The following is a 22,860-nucleotide window of genomic DNA, read 5'->3' on the forward strand; positions in this document are numbered from 1 at the left end:
AGTATGCTCAAGGATTTGAAGGAAAACGTGAACATAATGACGAGCTACATGGAAACTATTAAAAAGAACCCACTGGAATTTCTAGAGCTGAAAAGTACAATATCTGAAAGGAAAGGCCTTTCAAAAGTGAATGTACTCCCCGGGGCCTGTGGAACAATTTTAATATCAAGTAGTCTAACATGCATGTAATTGGAGTCCTAGGAGGGAGAGTGGTAATGGGAAAATATGTGAAGAAATAATGACTGAAAAAAAATTCCAAAAGTGCTTAAAAAATGTAAGCCCTCAGATTCCAAAAAGCTCAACTAACTGCGAGCACAATGAGTACAATGCGATGACTGCTCTACCAGAACACACACAAATGTAAGCCTATGACAAATTGAAATAAAATATGTCATTTTCCTTGATCAGTGTGTGCATTAATTTCTCCTTCTTTCTGCACATCCACTTGGAGCCATCGTCAACACCCTCCCACTCCCAGCTTCCTGTCTTACCGAGGGAGTGTCAAGAATTTTGCTTGGGAAAGGAGGTGGGGTTTTACCATGGAGGCACATAATATTCACAATAACCAACTGCCAGTCAATTATTACTGGATGTGTGAAAAAGCCAGAAAATGTGACTCCTAACAGGGAGAAACACTGGTCATAGAAAGAAAAGAAAAAATCGCAAGATGACCGGGATCTGTGGTGAGGAGGAGTAGAAGGAGGCAGAAGCAGATGATGAAAATTCAGAACAAGGAAACAGAAACTCTTTCTTATTCCTTCCTTATTGTCCACTGGTTTCTTATACATGAGACATGTTTTCTCTTACTTTTCATTCATGTTTTACAATCAGCTTACCCCATAATTACTATTTAAAGCCCTCGGGTCCAATGAAACTTATGTTCATTTTGCCCTATCTCTCCCCTGCCTTTTTAGTGCCTCAGGGTAAAACCCCACTTCCTTTCCCAACCGAAATTCTTTTCATCTCTCCTAAAACCTCTACTTCCTGGTTTCCCAATTTATTTCTTATTAGAATTTCAGACCTGAATAAATCATCAGCATTGGCTTAGGATGAAGGAGGAACCCCAAGTTTTCTTACAAGGGCTGGGGAAGTGGGCCAGGGGATGAGAAGCATAGACGTGAAGATTGGTTTTTGGCTATACAGACTGTCACATGAAGTGCCTTGTTTCCCACCAAAACGTTATGTATTTTTTAAAGGTTTTATTTATTTGACAGAGAGAGGGAGAGAGAGCACAAGTAGGGGGAGCAGCAGGTAGAGGAAGAAGCAGGCTCCCCACTGAGCAGAGAGCCCAACGTGGTGCTCCATCCCAGGACCCTGGGATCATGACCTGAGCCAAAGGCAGATGCTTTACCTACTGAGCTACCCAGGTACCCCTCCCACCAAAACTTTAAACGTCAAGCTTAGATTTCTAAGAAGGCCCACTAAGTGTATCTGACTCTAATGGACCTGTAAAAATATAATAACATCAATAATAATATTATTAGATAATATAGACTGAACCACTGGTAAACTAGTTTATAAATGATCATTTTTAACATTATCCACTTGTAACTAGGAATCTGCCCATATTTACAAATATCTATTTCAACAAAAACATTTCATCTCAGTTGTTGAGAAAATCTTGAGTCAGTTTGAGTAAGGGAAAATAAAATGAAAATCACTTATGTTTTCATTCTTTATTCTCATTGCATCTTTTTTCTGACCAAACTCAGGTGAGAAGTATAATCCTCATCTGAGGAGTGATGCAATTCTTGGGAGGACAGAGTAGGCATAACTGGTAGAATCTGGTTGTGGAATCTTCAAGCTGGAAGTGAATGAACACTTATATTACAGATAAAAAAGTGGAAGGCCAGAAGAGTTAAGTAACTTGCCCAAGGTCACACAGCCACTTAAATATACAGCTGGGACAAAGCTCAGCTTTCCTGAAACTTTCCCTTATACCACCACCCTCTTACTATCTTTATAGACAACAACAAAAATATAGTCTTGATCCCCTTCCTAGAAAACTTACTAAGGGTGTGTGTTCCCACTCATCTTTCAGATGTTAGCATCTGTTAGTGTCTGACAGATGTTACTGTCTGTTAGCATCTGTTTCCGTCTCTTTTTGTGCCTCTGGCTAACATACTGAAAGTCAGCCAGGAAGCCCTACCCACACCAAGCACATGGGTAGGCTGTCCTCTGGTCCAGCCACTGGGGATGACAGAACGCCCTGAGGTATGGTAGCTCTGCTTTTTGTCTCATGGGTCTCACAAGGGCTTTGTTCATACCGAATCACCTCATTTCAGGCCCCCAGCACCAAGGGGGCTTTCCTGCTGCCTCCGTCCTGCTATTTCTTGGTCCTGAATGGTCACATCACGAAGCTTGCTGTTGTCTCTACAGCTCCCGTGTCCAAAGCATGATGGTCTTTCAGAGCGATCTCTTGTAACAAGCTACTTTTAAGAGACATTGATATCTAGCAAAGAGCTTTGGGAATCATTCATTCCTTATTCCATAGGATCCTTGTCTTTTATAACAGCTCTATAGGCACTGGGTATCTCTCAGCCAACTCTACAAGCCAGATGCCAGGCCATGGGCTCCTCCTTGGTATTTAATTCTGGGTCTTTTTGCACAATAGCGCTTTTAAACATTCAAATACTTAGGCAGAGAGAAGAAAGATTACGTGAGTTTTAAAATTTGTCACTGGGGAGTGCCTGGGTGGCTCAGTCGGTCAGGTCATGATCCCGGAGTCCCAGGATGGAGCCCTGAGTTGGGTCCTGAGATGGAGCCCTGCTTCACATTGAGCCCTGCTTAGGAGCTTCCTGCTCAGCCGGGAGCCTGCTTCTTCCCCTGCCCCTCCCCCTGCTCCTGCTCTCTTTCTCTCTCTCTCTCAAATAAACAAAGGAGATCTTAAAAATAAAATAAAATAAGATAAAATAAAATACGAGAAAATAAAATAAAATAAAATTCGCCACTAGGGACCCTCTGAAGCATGGATGTCTCTTTCTGGCAGTTCACAAAGTTCAATATTTTTATTTTTATTTTATTTTATCTTATCTATTTTTCAAAGTTCAATATTTTAAAACCAGAAGTTGCAACTTTGTTTTGTAAATTAAAAACAAGCATTTTTGTGCACTTAACTACTCGCAAAGTACTGTGCCAAATGTAGTAAGAAATGAAAGGACGATACTCTGTCTCAAAACGCACACGGCCTAATGTGAGGCACAGGAATGTAAATGACGGTGTGGTACAAAGGAGACTTAAATAAATGTGAACCATAATTAAAGTATAAAGACCACGGGGGTTGCAAAAGAAGAAATAAATCAAATTCCGGCTGTGAGGAAATCAAGGACTATTGTAATGGATTATGGCATTTAGCTTTTGCTAAAAAGTGGTAAAGGAATACTCTGGCTCGAGGACTTTCCAGAGCTCTACCCAGGAAGGGTGTGTAAGGGAGTACTAGCTGTCTGGCTTGGAGTGTCGGGGACATGGGGATCTTCGCAGGGACAGGCTAGGGAGTTAGGTAGGGCCACAGCATGAGACGGAAGGAAGAGGAGGAGGAAAGTTCTGTGCTAAGACAAGTAGAGGAGAGAGATGAATGTTCCTGGATGCATGCTATCGGCTGGCCTCTGCTTTGCACACACCTTCTCTCTGAACCCCTCACAGCAATATTATGAGGTAAACGCTCTTACCAATATTTTACCAAAAGGCCATGCACCTTGCCTGATTCCACAACAAGTAAATGGTGGAAAATCTTTACTCTCTTTTCACTGTATCATCTATCATACTGGCAGTCCTTGGATGGTCTGAAAGGTTTGCACTTGATTCTTCACAGGGTGGGATGGCCATGGCTCTGTTGTTCAGTAAATACCGTACCATGATGGGGGTTGCTGAGGGGGATGACGGAGCAAACAACACTCACTTTTTCTATAGTTTCTCTGGTGCGGAAGGGACGTGTCAGCTCTGGGCACAACTACATACCTAACCATAAAGAAAGAGAAGTGGAAAATCAAACCCCAAGTTTCTATTTTAAGATCCTGCGGCAACACTGGATATGTAGAGTTTTGAGTTTTATATGTGAAATGTCATTTTCAGAAGTATTAAATATAGGCAGAATTAGTGCGCTCCACTGGGTGAAAAATTGCCAAAATACTTAGGAGTGCTTTCTTCAAGAGACCTCTTTTATCATTCTCTGAGGACATAGATATTTTTTCCTCTCCTTTCAACAAGGGCATCCTAATAATGGTACAATTAGAAGAACAGGTGCCTCACAGCTGTCAGCCTGGAGCTCTGAAATGATTTCATTTAAACTGAAGAGTTGTAAAACTCTTTAAAACATTTAAACATCTTTAAACATTTAAAACATTTAAACATTAAATATTTAAATATCTCAGTTTAAAACATTTAAACTGAGAGTTGTAAAAAAAATCCCAAAAAACAAAAAGCAAGCAACAACAACAAAACCCCCCCAAAACTCCATCAAGTGTATGTTATTTATCAACAAAGGATTAAAAAAAGTTTCCCTAAGACAAACCCATTTTACACTTCTGTGGGTCTCAGAATATAGACTACCGAATAAATAATTTGGGGTCAGAATCTGGGCCTGCTGAGTCATCCGGGTCTCTACAGGGAGAGTCTTTGTCTTTTAGTGACTATCAGTTTTTACCGGTTAGGATTTGCTAAATCACAGCTGGATGAGGGAAAAAACTAAACCCAGGTCTCAGCAGATCTAAAGAGAAATTGGAAAGTTAAAAGCTGATTTTATCACTATACTGATAATATACTTCCAAAGTACGTCTCCGTGTATCACGTTATTTGGGTTTCTACAACTGTTGGAAGTAAGTGCACAGATGTACATCACAAGTGTGTACACAGAAGGTGTTATGATTGCTATTATTTGTGAGGCCCTCACCCTACTCCTGTCTGACACCAGTTCCCACAGGGCCAGTGCTGGGGCTGGTAACTGCTCTCTCTGTAGTGTAAGCATGTGTGTGTGTGTGTGTGTGTGTGTGTGTGTGTGTGTGTGTGTATGTAAGTGTGTGGAATTATGGGCAAACGAATGTCATGGGAACTTACTGTCTACCCGGTCCTTTTCTAGATTTTTAACATTGCCACAAATAATAATAATTCTTAACATGCATAAAGCACTATATTAAGTGCTCGGCATTGTCCTGAGCCCTTTATACATAAGGCAACATCGAATCCTCCGAACAGCAAGACAAAGTATTATTACTGACCCTCCTATTTCAGATGAGGACATTAAGACACAAAGAAATGAAGTTACATGGTTAACCAAGATATGACAAACCATTCAAACCCAGGCAGTCTGTCTCCCAAATCTGTGCTCCTAACCAGTATGCTATACTTCTTCCATGTATCACTATAAGTTAGAAACCGAGAGGGAAAGGATCACCTTGGCTGGTGATAACTCTTGAATTCCCCAAGGCTCTCTAAGGTAGGAAAGGCTCTTTTTACATTCCTTCAACACACGACTGTGTATGTTTTCAGACATCCATGAAGGCCAATATCTCAGCCTAGTTATTACCGGGTACATGCATGTTCTTACTGCCTACATGACTCCGAGAGGGAAAAAAAACCCCAACGTTTTGATAGAATCATCATCTGTTGTGTTTAGTAGTTGGTTGTCACTGGAACAATGCCTCGTACACATATACCCAAGTCCTGCCATACAAACTCCGTCTTATTCTTTCTACAACCAGAGAGAAAATTCTTCACACTAAGATGGACTTCCAAATGTGAAACGTAAATTACATTCCTGTCCCTGCACTCAGAAGGCACATTGCAGTACGTGCAGAATACTAAGCTGATATTGTATCAGCCATTTAAGAGAAATTCCTGGAGCGCCTGTGTGGCTCAGTCAGCAAAACGTCTGTCTTCGGCTTATGTCATGATCATGGTCCTGGGGTCGAGTCCCATGTCAGGCTCCCTGCTCGCTGCTCCTCCCTCTCCCTCTGCCTGTCAGTCCCCCTGCTTGTGCTCTCTCTCTCTGTGTCAAATAAATAAATAAAATCTTAAAAAAATAATAAAAATAAAAGAAACTCGTGGTGGAAAAAGCAACCAGAAAATGAAGTGTTTCCCTAAGAGAAAGGCAGTCTTGTGACAGAGAGCAGAGGGATGTCACTTTTTGTCTCTGGCCTCTCTCTGAGGGGATGCAGAGGATGGCAATTTCTCGATCCACTTTAGCGCTCGACGGGAGCCAATCAGCAAGATATGAAAAGCACTAGCACCCATCCCCGGGAAGTTAATCTTACACATCATTCCCCACCCCCCATCATAAAGATTATCGGGAGTCAATCCTTAGTTGAATTCCAACAACTACAAGTGTATGGAATACAAGCTGCTTTTTTCCACTCCTATTTTTAATGCCTCCACCAGTAAAGATATTTCATTCGGAAGCTTTTCTGAAAAATGCACTCAATGCATAGTTAGAATCCAAGTGATTCTACAGCCTTCCTTCTTTGCAGAGCATTTTTGAATTATTGCCAACCATCAAAAATACACATTGGGATTAGTTTACTGGCAGAGACATAAAACTAAAAGAATAATGAGAGAGAAGAAAGGTGCTGGGAATAGAACAGTATAATAGGAACTGATGATTGCCGTGCCATACCTTAGCCTTTTAATATTACAGCAGGAGCACGGGATTGGGCTTGAAGGGCTGCATAAGTCTGCTGCTCCCCCCAGGTGGACTTTCCCAGTCTTTATCTTAACGTTTACAACAGCCTAGTGACAGAAGTGGGACAAGTATATTCTCATTTTGTAGAAAGTTACACAGTCAACAAAATGCCTAAAATTGGCACCAACTCTTAGCACAATGTTCTTTGAACAGCAGAATTTTGTGATTAGCAATATTCTGGCAAACTTGTCATCATCAGAGATACTCAATATATCGATATCCCTTATAGCACGGGAAACTGATAGCTCTGAATGGTTGCTAGTCCCTCCCCTGTGGCCACTGTGCATTACTGAGAAACATCATGTCTGGCTAATCTGGCTAGCCCTCCCATGAATATTTGTTTTAAAGATTTTAGTTATTTATTTGTCAGAGATAGAGAGAGAGAGAGAGAGAGAGAGCACAAGCAGAGGGAGGAGCAGGCAGAAGGAGAAGCAGGCTCCCTGCTGAACAAGGAACCTGATGTAGGACTCGATTCCAGGACCCTGGGATCATGATCTGAGCTGAAGGCAGATGCTTAACCAACTGAGCCATCCAGGTGTCCTGGCTCCTATGAATATTAGAGAATAGATTTAATCTGCTGGGGCATTCTTACTCTGTGTAAGAATAAATACATTTCAATGCAGAGAATGTATCCTTTTTTTGGTAAAACTATAAAAGTAAGTAATTTTTAAATTAATTTTATGGTGAATCCCATTGTAAGAAGCTATGCTTGATTTACCTGCTTTGTTAGGAACGGATTTGCTTAAAGTAACACCTGCCTTTTACATGCTATTATCAAATGGCTCTGGTTAATGGACTTAGATCTCTTTAAAGTCCACTAGAAAATAAATGGAAAAGAAAATTAAACACCGTTTTGAGAACTTGAGGGTTTCTCATGATGCTGATCACTTGTTTGGAAATATTTTGGTTACTTTTTATTTTTAAATAATTATCCTCTCTCAAAGCTCCTGTAGCCTCATCACCGTTCATTTAAAAATAAAGGCAGCAGAAACCACTGAAATTTGTGTTAGAATCTGCCCCCAAAAGGATTCCTTCAAAACGTGCCTCTTTGCCCTGTAATAGCCACAGTCCGCAGCAACTTTCAAGGATGTTTGTCATATATATATATATACACCTACATCCCCTATACCCGTGATGACCACGCAAGATTCCCTAGTAATTTGAAAGTAAAATCAAAAAGCAAATACGAATTCTTACTGCAATCTAATTTTGCTTGTAAACTTTTGTAAAGTCTAGAAAAGAGAGAAGGACTTTGTCCCTGAAAATACACATGCACCTCAAGACCAGTGGTTTACCAACATTGAACACTAAATTTTGTAAATTCTGTACCCTGCAGATACGAATGTAAAAAGCCTACAGTGTTCTAGTTCTATTATTGTAAATACCTGCACATCAAAGATGTCCTAAAAAAAAAAAGCCTTGGTCAATGACTTATTTGTTTTACGCCCTATAATACAATTACAACAGAATCTTAATATCAAGATTTGACCCTATCACCTAATTATTCCAGGGATGACTTCTTAAAAAATCTAACCTTCACTGGTAATTGTGATGCCCTCTTGTGAACTTGAAGCAGATGAATGAGGTTAAATTAGGATATCACTGAGAGAAGGAACCAAAATTTGAATATATCTGCCACCAGTGGCTCTAGGGATTCAACATCGACACAAATGAAATACTTCCTATGTAAGCAGAGTTAATCAGGCCTAAAAATGCCCTACCATAGAACAAGGCAGTATTTCTTTTCAGAAAATGCAATTTTATACTGAGAAATATATTCCGCCTTAACTTTAAAATGCCATTCAAAATTATCCTATGAGAAAGGGCATCAATTTAAAACATCTGGTCTGAAACCAAGCTGTAGAGTTGCATTCTGCTTCTTAAAATTCACTGTTAGAAGAATCCAGACTTTTTCTCTCCTAAACTGTGGCTAAGTGATCTTAAAACAAATGTTGTGTAACCCATGCGGGTCATTTCGGCACTGGATGGAATGGTTCTACCTTTCTTATCCATCCTGAAGATGTCTTAATGTGAGCACCGCCCTTACACACTTCCTAACAAGCATCGCCACAAAGTAATCTCTTGTAACACTTATGGTTGCAGGCACAGAACAAGACCATTGTGTGTGACCTGATTTCATTTCAGTGACTGTCCCAGTGAAGAATGACATCATCCCATTTTTTTTTTTTTTGATCTCCACTTGTGACAGTCCCCATCTCCCCGCCTCCACCCTCATCATAATTAAACTGCTCCCCTCCCTCCCCCTCTGCACTCCTCATCCCCAGGGGAGAAGCTATTTTCCTCTTAACTTCCTGCCTGAATGTATCATTATGGCAAGAGCAAAGGGTTTTCCTCTGGTTGGTTAATATCCCCGGAGTTTGTTTCCTGGCCATATCAGACAAAGCTCTATTCTCTTGGCAGCCAAAGCGTACTGAGAGGACCATCTGCTGGGACAGGTCTCACTGAGTCAGATGGAAATAGAGAAAAGCTAGTGAAAGGTGGCACAGGCTGATGGGTGCAGTGTTTCTCACCCTCTTGAAGTTGGGTGTTTTCTTTCAGCACAAATTTGTTGGCATCGAGGAGCTACTGTCTAAACAGCTCCATTTAACGACGCGTGTGCCTGTGTGCACATTGGTACGCACGCGCACACTAGCTCTCGCTTTATCACATAGATTTGCATGATGACTCACATGGGAAAGTATTTAGTTTCGGAGGGATGAAAGGACGACGCAGGAGAAGACGTTAGCCCCACATCCATGTAATAGAGAATGATGCCCCAATTCAAACTAATGAACTATGAAGACACTGCAGGAAATGGAGATTGTTTCGACACAACAGTGAAAAGAATCAGAATAAAATTGCATATTTTCTGAGTTTCCAATTACAGAAGCTATTAAGTGGTACCTTATGAAACTGCTACTTTTGTAGGTCAAAAATATTCAAATAGTGGCAATTTTCTATGATTCCTCAGGGCATATATTCATATACAAAAAACTTAAGGGCCTGGAGTTAAGTGTGTATGTGCTTTGCCACACAAAAAAAATTCATATTGGATTGCTATTATATTGTTTTACAGCACATGCATTATTTTAACTGACACTAGGATGTGCAATGAGAAATGTTAAGGGCAAGAATGATCACAAGGGGAAAGAGTCGGATTCTCAGCACCCCCAGATTCACCTCTTTATATTCCACAGCAAGTTTAAATGCTTGGTGGATACCCAGACAAAGATCATTTGAGCAGTTTTTAGTGTCTAGGTCTGGAGGTGGTCCCTTGAAAATATGTAGTTTACTATTACAGTCCATGGACAATAATAAAAAAAAAAACCTCTTAAATTTAAATTAAGGTATTGAGTATCACGTAAATTATTAAGGTAACATAAAAAAATAATCAAGTGCCAGGGAGGCACAGCCAAGACATGCTTATGATAAAATTTTCCATCCTATGTAGGCATCAAGAGGGCTAGGAAAGGTCTTAATTTCCTTACAAACAACATAGCCGCTGTTCTAACTTATCCCATCTGTGTGCCCCAAACCTTGTCTGACAGTGCAGTTTTTGAGTCCAGAATGTACAATAGTAGCCATTCAGATTTTGGCAGGTGTATTTCAAGCTGAAAACCAGGCTCCACAAAAAATAAGTCTGTTCCCCAGGTGTGAACATTTTTGACAAGAACCCTCACAATCTCCCCCAAGCGTGAAATTTAATTGTCCTTTTGTTGTCTTATTGTATGTGAATACCATCTATCTTTCCTTGGACCAAGAGAGAATCTTCTGGCGATCAGACAGTCAGGAGATGCTTAGGCAGCTTCTGAGTTTTGCTTATAACATCCCCTGGTTCTGTTTCTCATGTTATGTATTTTGGAGGTGATGCCAAGTTCAGTGAAGGGCAGGTAAGCAGTTCTTAAAGCTGGAAAAATATTAAATGAATGAGCTTTATATTCAGATGACAGGAGCAGAGAGGCAATCAAAATTGCAGAAGGCAGCATTTTGAAGCTCTAAGGCTCATTAAAATAGTCCTTATTTTAAAAACCTGACTGTCTGAGCACACAGAGAAAGGATTCATTTCTCTCTACAAAATTTACCAGATGGGAGGACTGTGGATCTGTGAACACAGATGTGGTGGTGAAAAGTGACTCAGCTGCCTATCTAATCCAGCTCAAATGATGGATGAGGAAGGGTGGAGGGTTTGAAGCTGGCACTTGGTGGGACTTTGAATCTGAATTTTCCAGTCCAAAGACAGAAAAAACAGACTGGAGACATCTCTCGGAGGGGGCCTACAGATTTTTAAGAAGTAAGTGTTTTGTGTGTTACATGTGAGCAGGTGATTTTAACTTGAACCAAATATCAAACACATTTCTGTCTTCACATAATAAGAATATGCTGAAAAATGAAAAGGATATAATGCTTAAAGTAAAATTACCCATTAAATTGAGAACTGACTCAAGAAGATGAAGAATTCTTAAGAAGTCACAATTCTACTGTTTACCGAGCTCGTTTCTAAACAGATACCTTTCTTAGTTTCTGTTTTAGAGTATTTCCTCTCCTGTTTGGAGTTCTGAAGGAAGGAGACCTAAACTTTCACTTGTTTTCTCTTATTTTTTATTTACCTTGCGGATAACCAGCTTCTAATACATTTCTGGTGAGACCCCAGATCATCTGCACACAAAGCACTGAGAATTACAGAAAAAAAATTGGCAACACTCACGGTTTTCTGTCAAGGAACTAATCCCAGACTTCTGTACACTTCCAAATATTTCCCTGCTAAACTTGCCATTTGTGGTGTGGACACAAAATGCTCAAGTCCATTAAGTATTAGAAAGAGAAGCCGAATAAATCAATCCTCAAAAGACAAACCTGAAATTCAGGCCAGACCTGTTGAAGACTTCATATTTTTTTTTGTTTGTGTGAGGTTCATAAACTTTTTGGTGATTAGAGGACATTTTCCAAGACAACCTGGGCCAACACAAGGCTTAGAATGAAAAGAAAGTGAAGGGTAATGATTTTGAAGAGTTGCAATTTGAAACCAACAGGAATTCAACAGTTTCCACTGCATTCATTTGGTTGGGGTAGAAGGGAACAAATTTCAGTGTTGACCTTTGGGAAGAGACACATGGGGCAGTAAACTCCCCTAAGTTTACAACTAAACTTAGGGGAGGATCAACACCCCTAAGAATGTTTTTGCAGCTAAGGTCATATTGCTTAGGTGGGTCTCTGTAACTCTTTCTGGTGCCACAACACCCTGGCACTAATATTTACTTAGCCAAGGCAAGAAACTGTGAAGGCAAAGCTATGAACAGGACTGGTAACATCTGTAGTTTTCGCCCGAGACTGTGGATGGGCTGGGTGGAGTTGGCCCGCCATTCACTGTGGCTCTAATTCCCCTGAGCTTCCTGAACAGCTCATAACATGTTAATAAAGTCCTGATTCTTTGTTTTCCTTCCTTCCTTCCTTCCTGTAATCTTTACACCCAATGTGGGGCTCAAACCCACAACCCCACGATCAAGAGTCACAGGCTCCACCCACAGAGCCAGCTGGGCACCCCTGATTCTTTAAATACTCATGACTCAGGTGTTCCTTTTGCCATTCCTGAAGACTAATTTCATGCAACAGCTTTACCACAGTTAAGGCCCCTTTTAGCTCTCTCAGCCAGGAAGGATGAAAAGGCTACAGGAAGGTGCCGTTCTCAGTTTTTTAATTCCCCATCCATGGAACAGTCTCTCTTCAAATGACATGGGGTGCTCATGTCATTTAATTAGCACCTTGGTTTAATTAAGCAAGAGGTAAATGTTTGATATGAGTACCTTTGAAGATTTTCTGCAATTATTCTGTCTTGGAGAACCTGCATGTCATCCGCCAATATCACCTTCTTCAGAGGGTGGTGGGTGGCCGTCAGCACCTACAATGGAGGAGAGCAAATGTGCCCTCAGTTGCATTTTACCAGTGGCTTCTCTCATCTCTCAGATGGCGCCCTTTCACAAACTTCAAAGGGGAACATCATTAGGAATAATAGTCTCCAAATTATATCCACACTGCTTTTCTTACAATCACTTGCGAGAGACTTTGAAATACGGTGGGTAATTCAGGGCTCTTGTGGAGGCTCCATTCGTCTCTCTCTTCATCAAGGGAAAGACTTTCCCTTAGATTCATTTCATATTATTCTTTGACTGGATTTCCTAAAACTAATAAAGAATTTCTTTTTAAAAGTTTACTAAGCGTTCCAAGTTTAAAAGTGGAGTGACATCGAATTTCAGGTTATGAGACCAGTTTGGAAGGAGAACATGCTGATTCATAAAAGCTCCTAAAGCTGCTGCAAGCTATTATTTGATGAGGAGCAAAGTAAGCTTTTACAAGTGGTTGAGTTTGTTTCTATTCTGCATTTATGGCAGTTGAAAATATAAATAACTAAAATCAACTTAGATACTTCGAATAAGAGGAAACACCCAGATTAACGCAGCATCTGATGATGCAATCTTGCTGCCACAAATAGCACATTTTAACCTGTATATATCATATGGTATATAGTATAGAAGAGGAAATAGAAGCTATATTATATATATGTATGTATGTGTGTGTATATATATATATATATATCTTTCAAGGAAATATAAGCTATCAGAAGTATAAAAGAATGAGAAAACAGTAACACACTTTAACACCCCAAATTTCCTTGACCTTTAAAAAGTGCTTCTCTTGCCCATGTAAATATTAGAACATTGCATTTGGAGCTTCCTTACCTACCTCTTCACTGGTGAAAACGAGTGTCTATTGGTATGCATGGAGGGGAATCTCAGAGGTAGTTGGTATAGATTATTTCCCTTAATACAACAGACCTGGAATGTCCTCTGGATCTGAACTGGCCCTGCAGATTCAGGCTAAACGTGGACAGCACCAAGTCCTTTTTCTCTGTTCTGGAAGCTTCATTCTTTTTTTTTTTTTTTAAGATTTTATTTATTTATTTGACAGAGATACAAGTAGGCAGAGAGGCAGGCAGAGAGAGTGAGAGGGAAGCAGGCTCCCTGCCGAGGAGAGAGCCCGACGCGGGACTCGATCCCAGGACCCTGAGATCATGACCCGAGCCGAAGGCAGCGGCTTAAACCACTGAGCCACCCAGGCGCCCCTGGAAGCTTCATTCTTTTTTTTTTTTTTTTTTTTTTTTAAGATTTTATTTATTTATTTGACAGAGAGAGATCACAAGTAGGCAGAGAGGCAGGCAGAGAGAGTGAGAGGGAAGCAGGCTCCCTGACGAGCAGAGAGCCCGATGCGGGACTCGATTCCAAGATCCTGAGATCATGACCTGAGCCGAAGGCAGCGGCTTAAACCACTGAGCCACCCAGACGCCCCGGAAGCTTCATTCTTATATCAAGACTGCCAGAGCCAGGCTTCCCTGGGGCTGGCCTGTCGCTGCAGGACCCTTCCTCCCACACCACCCTTATCACGTCTCTTTCCATTCCTGACAGAGGCTCAGCTCCTCCACCCTCTGTCATCCGGCACGCCCAACCTGGTTGCTTTTGGCTGCTCCCCTGTGCTTCCCATCCTGGGAGGTGCTTAGCTCTCGGAACAACTTTCCATTCTCTGTTCCCATGTCTCTGATAATATTACAAATTATTATAAGCATCACATAGATGTCTACTTTTTAAACATGTTCCTGGAGGACAGGGAAATGTGTATGTTTACCGTGACGCAGGACACTTTGTGATCTCCTGAAGTGAATGTCTACACGGGAGCATGAAGCTCTAAGTTTCTGGCTGTGGTCATGTTGGCATAGCCTAAGGCCAAAGAACGTTCTTTTTGTGATCATTCTGAATATACTGCTGGGGGTAGCAGACCCTGGAATCTGATGCCTGAATTCCAGGCTACAGCATTCAATGGCTTGGTGAACTTGAGCGAGTTACTGAATTTCTCTACGGCTCAGAGTTCTCTGAGAAATGGGGACTGAAGACCATAGGGTTGATGTGAAGATGACACACTAACATCCGTGTAAAAAATTTAGGATTTGTGGCCCGTTGAAAGCACACAATAAACACTGGCCATCATAATTACTTGAGTTTTTATTTATTTGTTTATTTTTGCTTAGCCTATAATAAAGATAGCACTGCCCTTGTAGTGGTAATTTGCAATCAAAAGGTATTTTCATGGAATGAGAGCAGAGTTTTCATAAATTTTATAAATGAGGGCTCTGATTTGTCATCATTAAAATGTTAATGTGTGGGAGAATAATGTAACAATTTAATTGCTGTAGGCTATTAGAGGGAGAACAGAGGCAGCCCAAATCCCTGGGTAAGTATGTGCCCACAAGAGGCAAAGTCTTCTGGCAGTGCTCGGTAAGCTCGTATTGGCCAGATTACAGCAAGGTGATAGGACAGCTAAGCCAGCACGGCTCTCTGCTCCATAACCCGAACCCCAACAGAGGTTCTGCCTGGATCTTGTCCTTCACGTGCCCCTCTTTGAACAATTCATTATAAATAGGCATAGTATAAATGTGCAATAGAAACTTTTTATTAAAATGTTTCTATTTTTTTTTTTACAATATCATGAATGAACACGGTTAAAATATTCATTCTTTAGTTTCAGCAAAACGGCATCATCTGGCAAAGAAAATTAACATTAAAGAGAGTATTATTGGTTTATGGTTTTGTTCATATTTAATCAGCAATTTCTCTTGGATTTTCAAAGCTATAAATACAATGTTACTATTGCAGATGTATAGTTATATAAATATAATTCAAATAATTAACATGTGTTTTTCAGGGTACGTATTTCGGTAACATTTTAGCAGATAGTAATATAAGGAGAGACTGGGGGCTCCAGGGTCCATTGGTAAGGTTGGGAAATGCAATAGGAGAGTACCCACCAGCCTGGTTTTCCGGGGGCTCCCCCCCCCAAGACTTTCTTTACACTCTCATTTCTGCTGTTCTTTATCTAGAAAAATCTGCCCTTATTCCCTCCACCTATTCAAATTCTAAGCACCCCTCTGGGATCGGCTGAAATCCTGACATTTCCTGACAATGTCCATTCTCTTTCTCTCACCAGCGCTCCATCACTTAAAAATCCATGCCACGCAATGTAGCCTTCAGTTATACCGTCCACTCTGTTGTCACTGCTGCCTACGTGGGTGAAGGGCTCATCTCTCTACCAGGTTTTAGGATTGCTAACGCGTGAGGGTTATACCTGGGGCTTCATCTCCGTCTCACACTCTAACCACACTGTGGTTGCCGGGAAGTAAGATGCACTGCTGGGGGATCCCTTCATCGTCAGGATCTGAGTCACCTCTTGATCCCGATTTGTTTTGGAGTTTATTTAAGTTTTGGTCAAAAACACCTAATCTAAGACCTTGAATGGTTCCTGAACCAAGGATAAACTGTGGGTCCACACGGTGCTGAAGCTGGGCCACACACTGGTCTGGCTCTGGGTCATCTTGCCCCTTCTTTTTCTTAAGCCAGATTTACGGTGTTTTCTGTAAGCAATGACTCAGCCCAAGACTCAGATGTGTCTTGCGTAAACACGTGTTGGGGAGGGCGGTGAAGAGAGAGAGAGAGCAAGAAAGCAAGCGCTCATATGAATCTTAGTTTCTCTGTTTGTAAAATACACAGATAGGATTGGGAGACATCCAAAATCCCTTTCTGCTCTAAAATTCTATAAAACATTGGCAATTATGCCTATTAATTTGACATTAACATCCCACAAATAAATGTGGCTATGCGCCAGAATTTCACCTGCTGAAATATACTGGGAAGCTGAGTTTGATAGCTTAACAGCCATACTTTAAAAGTTTGGTTTGGCTTCTCTCATATTAGCGCTTCTGTACTTAGCACTTACGAGTCCATGCTATAAAGCCAGTAGGTGATTGAACTTGACTCTCATGGCTTTGAGTTGTTCAGAAACTGAGCTGCATTTCCTGGCTCTCAAACTTCATAAACCCTTCCGATTTTGCTGCAGAGAAATGTCATTAAAATAACAGTCCTCAGTGGAAAACACTAGCACCATTCATAATGAAACGCTGAAATAGTAACTGATGTTTTCAAACTGTGAGTTGGAGGCATTCTTCTACACCATATACGCATACGCACAGAGAGAGATGTGTAGGGTTAAGTGCGTAGTTTTCTTGGGCAGTTGTCCTTTAATTTCTCCTAAAAGTGACTCTTCGTCTTGTTGCAGAAGTGCATTCTGTCTGTGTTTGCTCTCTGCCTTGGAAAGTAAGAACAGTTCCAAACTGCCTTCCCTAAGGAGTTGTTGGAAGGTCCAAAATGTCCTCATTAGAAAACTTGCACTGAACCACACAAATCTTGCCATTGTGCATGGTGCTCGCATGGGGGACTATTACTTCATGCACAATGACATGAGACCAGAAAACATGTGAACAGGAAGCCAAACCCAAGAGAGAGTTGGGGAGTGTCCAGCTTTCCGAACAGCACAGAAATGAAGCACAATTCAGCAATCTTCTGGACTCAGGTGTCTGGGGGCCCGCACAGCTGCACCCTGTCCCACGCTTCAAACACTGTGCAGGAGAGCACAGTGGCTCAGGTAGCTCACCCTGCCCGGAGTAAATCATCATGTCACAAACCCAAAAAGACTCTGAAGAGTGTAGCACTCGCTTATGGAGCCAAGACTTTAAATGAGTAACCTACATGTGGAATGGCCCACACCATATATGGAAGCCCAGTATATTCTTCATACTTTCTATTGTACTAATGGGAATTCCCCCAAATAGATCTCACTCCTTCTTTAAATAATAAACTTTCCCATGATGCCAGGCCATCTTCTAAAATATATATATGGTGATTATTTTGTAGAACTGATATAGTAATTGTTCCCTTTTGGAACTTTTCTTTTTTCTTCTTCTTTTTTTTTTCTTTTATGGCGGAAACATTTTGGTAAAAATAGAAACCTTTTTCATGATTTCAAAAGCCCAAAATAATTTCTGAAGTGTGGGGAATTTTGAAGTGAACCATCAGAAGCCGGATGGAATTCAGCTTATAACCAAATATTATCTTTCTGATGAGCAAGAGACCTCTTTCTATTTACAAGTGCAAATAGCTTCTTAAATCTGTTTTAAAATATGTTAATACAGTTTGCCTACCAGAAAGAAATATTATACGACTTTGTGAGGCGAGTCATGAAGTCCAGGGCTGAGCCCCTTTCATAATAAATGGCATTTACTCTAAAGTGTTCAGGTGGGGAAGATTCTCCGAAATGCAGGAAATCCAGTGGAGGCTTTGACATGGGGGATTAAGTACTGAGTGCAGAAAGGGTGAAAGGTGTAAGAAAACTAAGGTTATCAAGTAATCAGACCTCAAAGATTTAAAAAGTCACAGCTTCCTGTCTGCTAATCAGATTGTTTTCTACTCATTCTGTTAAAATTCTTCGAGTTGTCATCTTTTAAAAATTTACAAATGCTACCCTCCTCCCCCAACCTTCCAATGATGCCGGCTTCAAGCACAGGGGAAGAACTCGCCCATCACACGGAAGGAGGAGATGGTTGTAGGCTAAGCAATGGGATTTGCCTTAGTCTTAGAAATGACCTCCTTTTCTCCAGTCTTAAGTGCGTCCCCTAATTCGTGGGCAGTGAATGGAAAAGTCTGGTAAGGAAGAACTGTTTCTTTATGACTAAATATTCTTTGTGAATATGTGTTCTTCCTCAATAAGTATTCTACTAGCCCTCAGATCTTTTTTCCTAGTCTCTCTTAATTGCTGAAGGCTCAGAGGAAGTACAAATTAGTCTTTTTAAGGGTATGCATGGCTATTGGCAAGGCTGCCCTAGACATGGCCTTCCTGTTGAAAAGTTAATGGAAAAACAATCCGCTCAACAGCAGGGATGCAAGATGAAAGCTCAGAGCCCAGTAAGCCCAGATATTGACATTTCTTGGGGGCATCAAGCATAATAGAGAGAGCTTAAAATCCCCTCCCCTCAAATCTGGTAATTTTATACTCTTTAAAACACTTTTTTGATTTTTTTGCTCAGTGTTGCAGTCTACCTTCTTACTGACACTTCAACCCCCCATAACCCAATTTTTTCTTACAAAGTTGTATCTCCTTCTGTTTTGTGGTATTCCCGTTGAGCCCCAAACTAATACAGACCTTTCCTTTTCCTTTCATTCCCTCATTCAGCCCCCAAGTGGAGAATGTCCTACCTTCTAAATATTTCTGGAATCTGTGTCCTACTTGTCCACCTACACTGCTCAGGAATTTCTCCCTGTACACTACAGTAGTCTTTGAACCGCTCTCCTAGTTTATAGCCTTGCCAACCCCCTTGGCCTTGCCCACCCCCCACTCTGTACTGAATGTTAGATGTTCTATGTAAAACCTTCCTAAAACAAAACTCATAGCTGCTCTCTGCCTTCTTTGATCCATGCAAATTGACTCCCATTGATTCAAGAGTGATCCTGACAGTGTCATCACGGTAAGTTAAGGAGCTGGGGCCTCCATGCTTCCATCATTGGGATGGCTTTACTACAAACAAATACATCATCTATTAAATCAAATACTGTCTTAATGATGCAATTGGTTTACATTTCAGCCCATTTTTTAAAATCGATATGAACCTATAAAACAGACTTTTTGAAGATCATGAGCTGAGCCACACATGAGTTTGAGTTTTATTAGAGTTATAGGTCTAAACACCTCAACATGAGGCACCAGAATATTCATGACTGGGTCCCTGACAAAATCTCCAGTCCCCTGTAGGTTCAACAGTCTAGCACCAACTGAAATCAGCTTCCAACCCCAGGCTTTCTCACACTTTCTTCTCTCCAGCTCTCCTCTTCTGCAAGGTCCTTCCACACCTCTTGCTGATCCTTTAATAAGACTCATGCAATCACTGTCATCTTTGTGCAAGTTCCTTTGACTGACATAAGGCAGAGATTAAACACTCTGGTTTCAATTCCCTCACTTAACCTTAATCTCTTCTGTTTTTGCAGGTAGTGCACTGTTAAGAAAATTATCTGTAGTTTCCAACTGTCCCCTTAGATTATAAACTCTTCCAGGGCAGGATATTAATCTCATTCACCTTTGCAGCATTGTTCCTTAATGTAGCATGTGATACATAGTAGATGCTCAATAAATGAATGAATTGAATCAAAGCTGAAAGTGGAAATGGACCGCCATTTTCAGACATCATGCTAAGTAGTTCACATATATTATCTCCTTTCAGTCTTTTCAACAATCCTGTCTTTGAGGTAAGTGGTATTGGTCATATCTCATAAATGGGAAACCCGAGGCTGCAAATCTTAAAGATCTTGTTGCTGGTCATATAACCAGGTAATGGCAAAAGCAAGCCTCAAATCTGGACCCCATCATGGTTTGTATTCTTTCTACTATGACTGAGTATGACTTTGAAGCTAATGTTGAGATTATGTGGCTGATCTTTGTAATTAAATTAGCTAGCATATAGAATTTAGTGGTGACAGATCACTTTTAAATTCAGGGGTAAAAGCAACTACAATCCAGTCTCATTTTCAACTTTAATTGCTTTTAATTCAACTAGAATTTCTTGGAATCCTCGGAGAATTCTAAGTGGAAACGTCATTTAAAGGGATTTTTTAAAATAGACGTAATTTTGTAATGTTTCCTATGTTTGCCGAATAAATAGCTCTACAGCATTCTAAACTTTGATATGAAATCTTTCCACTTGGCCCATTTTGGATATAATATCATGTAAAATTCTGAGCACCAGATAGATATAAGAAATGTAAGAGTATGTGTATGTGTAAATACATATTTAATTATCCTGAACTCTTACATACATTTGTATGTATAAACACACACATACTTTGTATAAATACATTTATGCATATCCATTATATGTAGTTTTCAGATCTGCTTATCTAAAGATAAAGACGGTCAAGCTCAGTGCACTCATTAGAGTGCTTCTAGCACTAAAAGTGAGAGGTCTTGTCAATCTGTATTTCTTAGTTTTCTTACCTGAGCAAAGGCAGTAGTTTTCTACATGCCACAGTGCACCAACTTATCATGATTGTTTTATAAATGCAAATTGTACAACTACCCAAAATAGAACTGAAATAAGTTCAGAGATTGTATCTTAGTGTTAGTCTCGGGTTTTAAATTCATTTTGTTGAAAGACAATTTCTCAATGCAATGAGCATCACCCCTGAGAAAATGACCCTGCATTCAGCATTCTTTACAAAGACACAGTTGAATGACAGAGCTTTGGTTTTTGCCAGGGCTTGAGAAGTTAGTGTCTATGTTCCTTTAATATTTAGACCCTTCAGCGAGGCAGTGAAAAACACAGCAACAATTCACACGTCCACTGCTGTTACAGGGTTTTGTAGAGTTTACACAAGCCCGTGCAAGTTTCAAGCCTCCACCGAAAGATGGGATTTCTTTCACAGTGTGAAAAGAAACTTCCAGCAATTCAATGTGCCTGAAACGGCAAGCACTGCAAGCAGAAAAACTTAAGATTAAAGTCCTGCCATCCTTTCTGGTTGCCTGACACACCAGGTGAATAACCAGGATTCCTCTCCAGGGTGAGGAGATGTGCGTAGACCAGTCAGACACAACTGGGATCAGGTCACAGTGGCCCAACTGCAGCCCCTGGCCTGGGGTTCTTTTGTTAAATGAATTACCCACCCCAACCTCTTTCCGGTCCTGTTACTTATAGGAGGGACCCAACTGGGTGGAGGACTTGGGCCAGAAACACACTTTCCATCACCTAAGAATCCGAGCGAGGGAAATGCTTCTAACCAACAGATACTGTGACCTGGACAAAGGCAGTAAGGAAAGTTTGTTTCCTTCCTTTTTAAAGAAAAAGCAGAGCATCATACTTACAGAAGCCGCCTTCCAAGTCTTCTCTAGAGAACAAGCTCTGGGAGCCCGGAGAGTGCACGGGAGCAGAGATAAGGTGGCAGCGGGACTTCCTTCCTCCTCCCCAGGCCGAGAGTCATTGTTCCTTATCTGCCCTGACCTCCGAGGCACGGGGAGCCAGGGAGGCCTGGCCTCTGACCCGCACCGCCCTCCCCTCCGGCCTCCGCGCGCCCGGGCTGGGGGTTTGCTCTCGGCCCGCTCCAGCCACCCGGCCTGACAGCGGCCCGAAGATTCATTAGGGACTGTCTGCGAAGTGCTTGCGAGATGAAGAGGGTTATATAAGCCCGCGTATTATTATCATCACACACCCCCATAGAACCAAGGCTGCCAGACAAACAAAAGGCAGTTCCAAGAAGAGGAGGAGCAGAGGCAGAAGTTACACTGGGGGTGAATTTCGGGACACTGCTGAACTGACTGGAAAAAAAAAAAAAGAAGAAGAAGAAGAAAAAAGAAAAAAAAAAAAAAAAAAGGCAACCCAATACGTGTATGCAAACCGCGGCAAACAAACAGCGAGCTGCAGCTGGCCGGCCGGCCGCGGGGGCCGGCTCCGCGGAGGGCAGGCGGCCCGGGCTGCCCGGCGTGCGGTTCCGGCTCCCCCCTCCCCGCGCGCCGGCACAGTAGCCGCCTGTTGGGGGACGGAGTGCCTGGAAGATGTGGGGTTTGGTAAGGCGGGCGGTCCGGAACCCAAGTGCTTAGTAAACACGGGTGTTTTGGAGACTCCGACCAGGTGCTTCGGCCGCTTCTCTTCATTCCCGGGTTCGTGTTTTCCCGGCGATGGTGTTTGCACGGAGCTCCCCGAGCCCGGGCTGAAGCCCCTGTTTTCATCCTCGAGTTGTGGTCTCCATGGGGCTCACGCTTTTCTCTGTGGGAGTGAGAGATGGAGCCAGAGGGTTCTTCCCCCGCCCCCCACCCCACCCCGACCCCCGGCCTTCACCTCCCCTCTCCAGAGCTCGGGGTGAGAAAGTTCGGATTCCCTCTGAGCATCAGTCCTTCCCCAACTCGTAAGGCACTTTCTCACCCTGGGATTCAAAACTTCCACGTGTCGGGGCGCCTGGGTGGCTCAGTGGGTTAAAGCCTCTGCCTTCGGCTCAGGTCATGATCCCAGGGTGCTGGGATCGAGGCTCTCTGCTCCGCGGGGAGCCTGCTTCCTCCTCTCTCTCTGTGCCTGCCTCTCTGCCTACTTGTGATTTCTGTCTGTCAAATAAATTAAAAAAAAAAAAAATCTTTAAATAAATAAAATCTTAAAAAAAAAAAAACAAAACCTTCCACGTGTCTCCACACCCGTTAGCAACTTCCCAGACCTCCCTCGGCCTCACCTACCCCAGCATATTAGAATATGAATCAGGGGCACCTGGGTGGCTCAGCGGGAT

General features: G+C 41.8%; 1 protein-coding gene across 4 annotated transcripts in view; it reads right to left on the minus strand.

Annotated features, from left to right (window-relative positions):
• SULF1 (sulfatase 1) overlaps positions 1-22,860 on the minus strand; it is a 174,755-nt gene that overhangs the window by 128,144 nt on the left and 23,751 nt on the right. The window contains exons 1-2 of one of the 4 annotated variants that reach the window (XM_046025930.1): positions 21,455-21,829; positions 12,475-12,569 (exon numbers count right to left, since the gene is read on the minus strand). The exons of 1 other annotated variant lie outside the window; for it this stretch is intronic. The gene's annotated coding sequence lies outside the window, so the exon portion shown is untranslated. Of the gene's footprint in view, positions 1-12,474; positions 12,570-21,454; positions 21,830-22,860 lie in introns of those variants that run through there. 2 more of the 4 variants (XM_046025940.1, XM_046025958.1) reach the window with 2 other exon arrangements.

Source organism: Meles meles, chromosome 1, assembly GCF_922984935.1.
Source record: "Meles meles chromosome 1, mMelMel3.1 paternal haplotype, whole genome shotgun sequence".
Taxonomy (NCBI): domain Eukaryota; kingdom Metazoa; phylum Chordata; class Mammalia; order Carnivora; family Mustelidae; genus Meles; species Meles meles.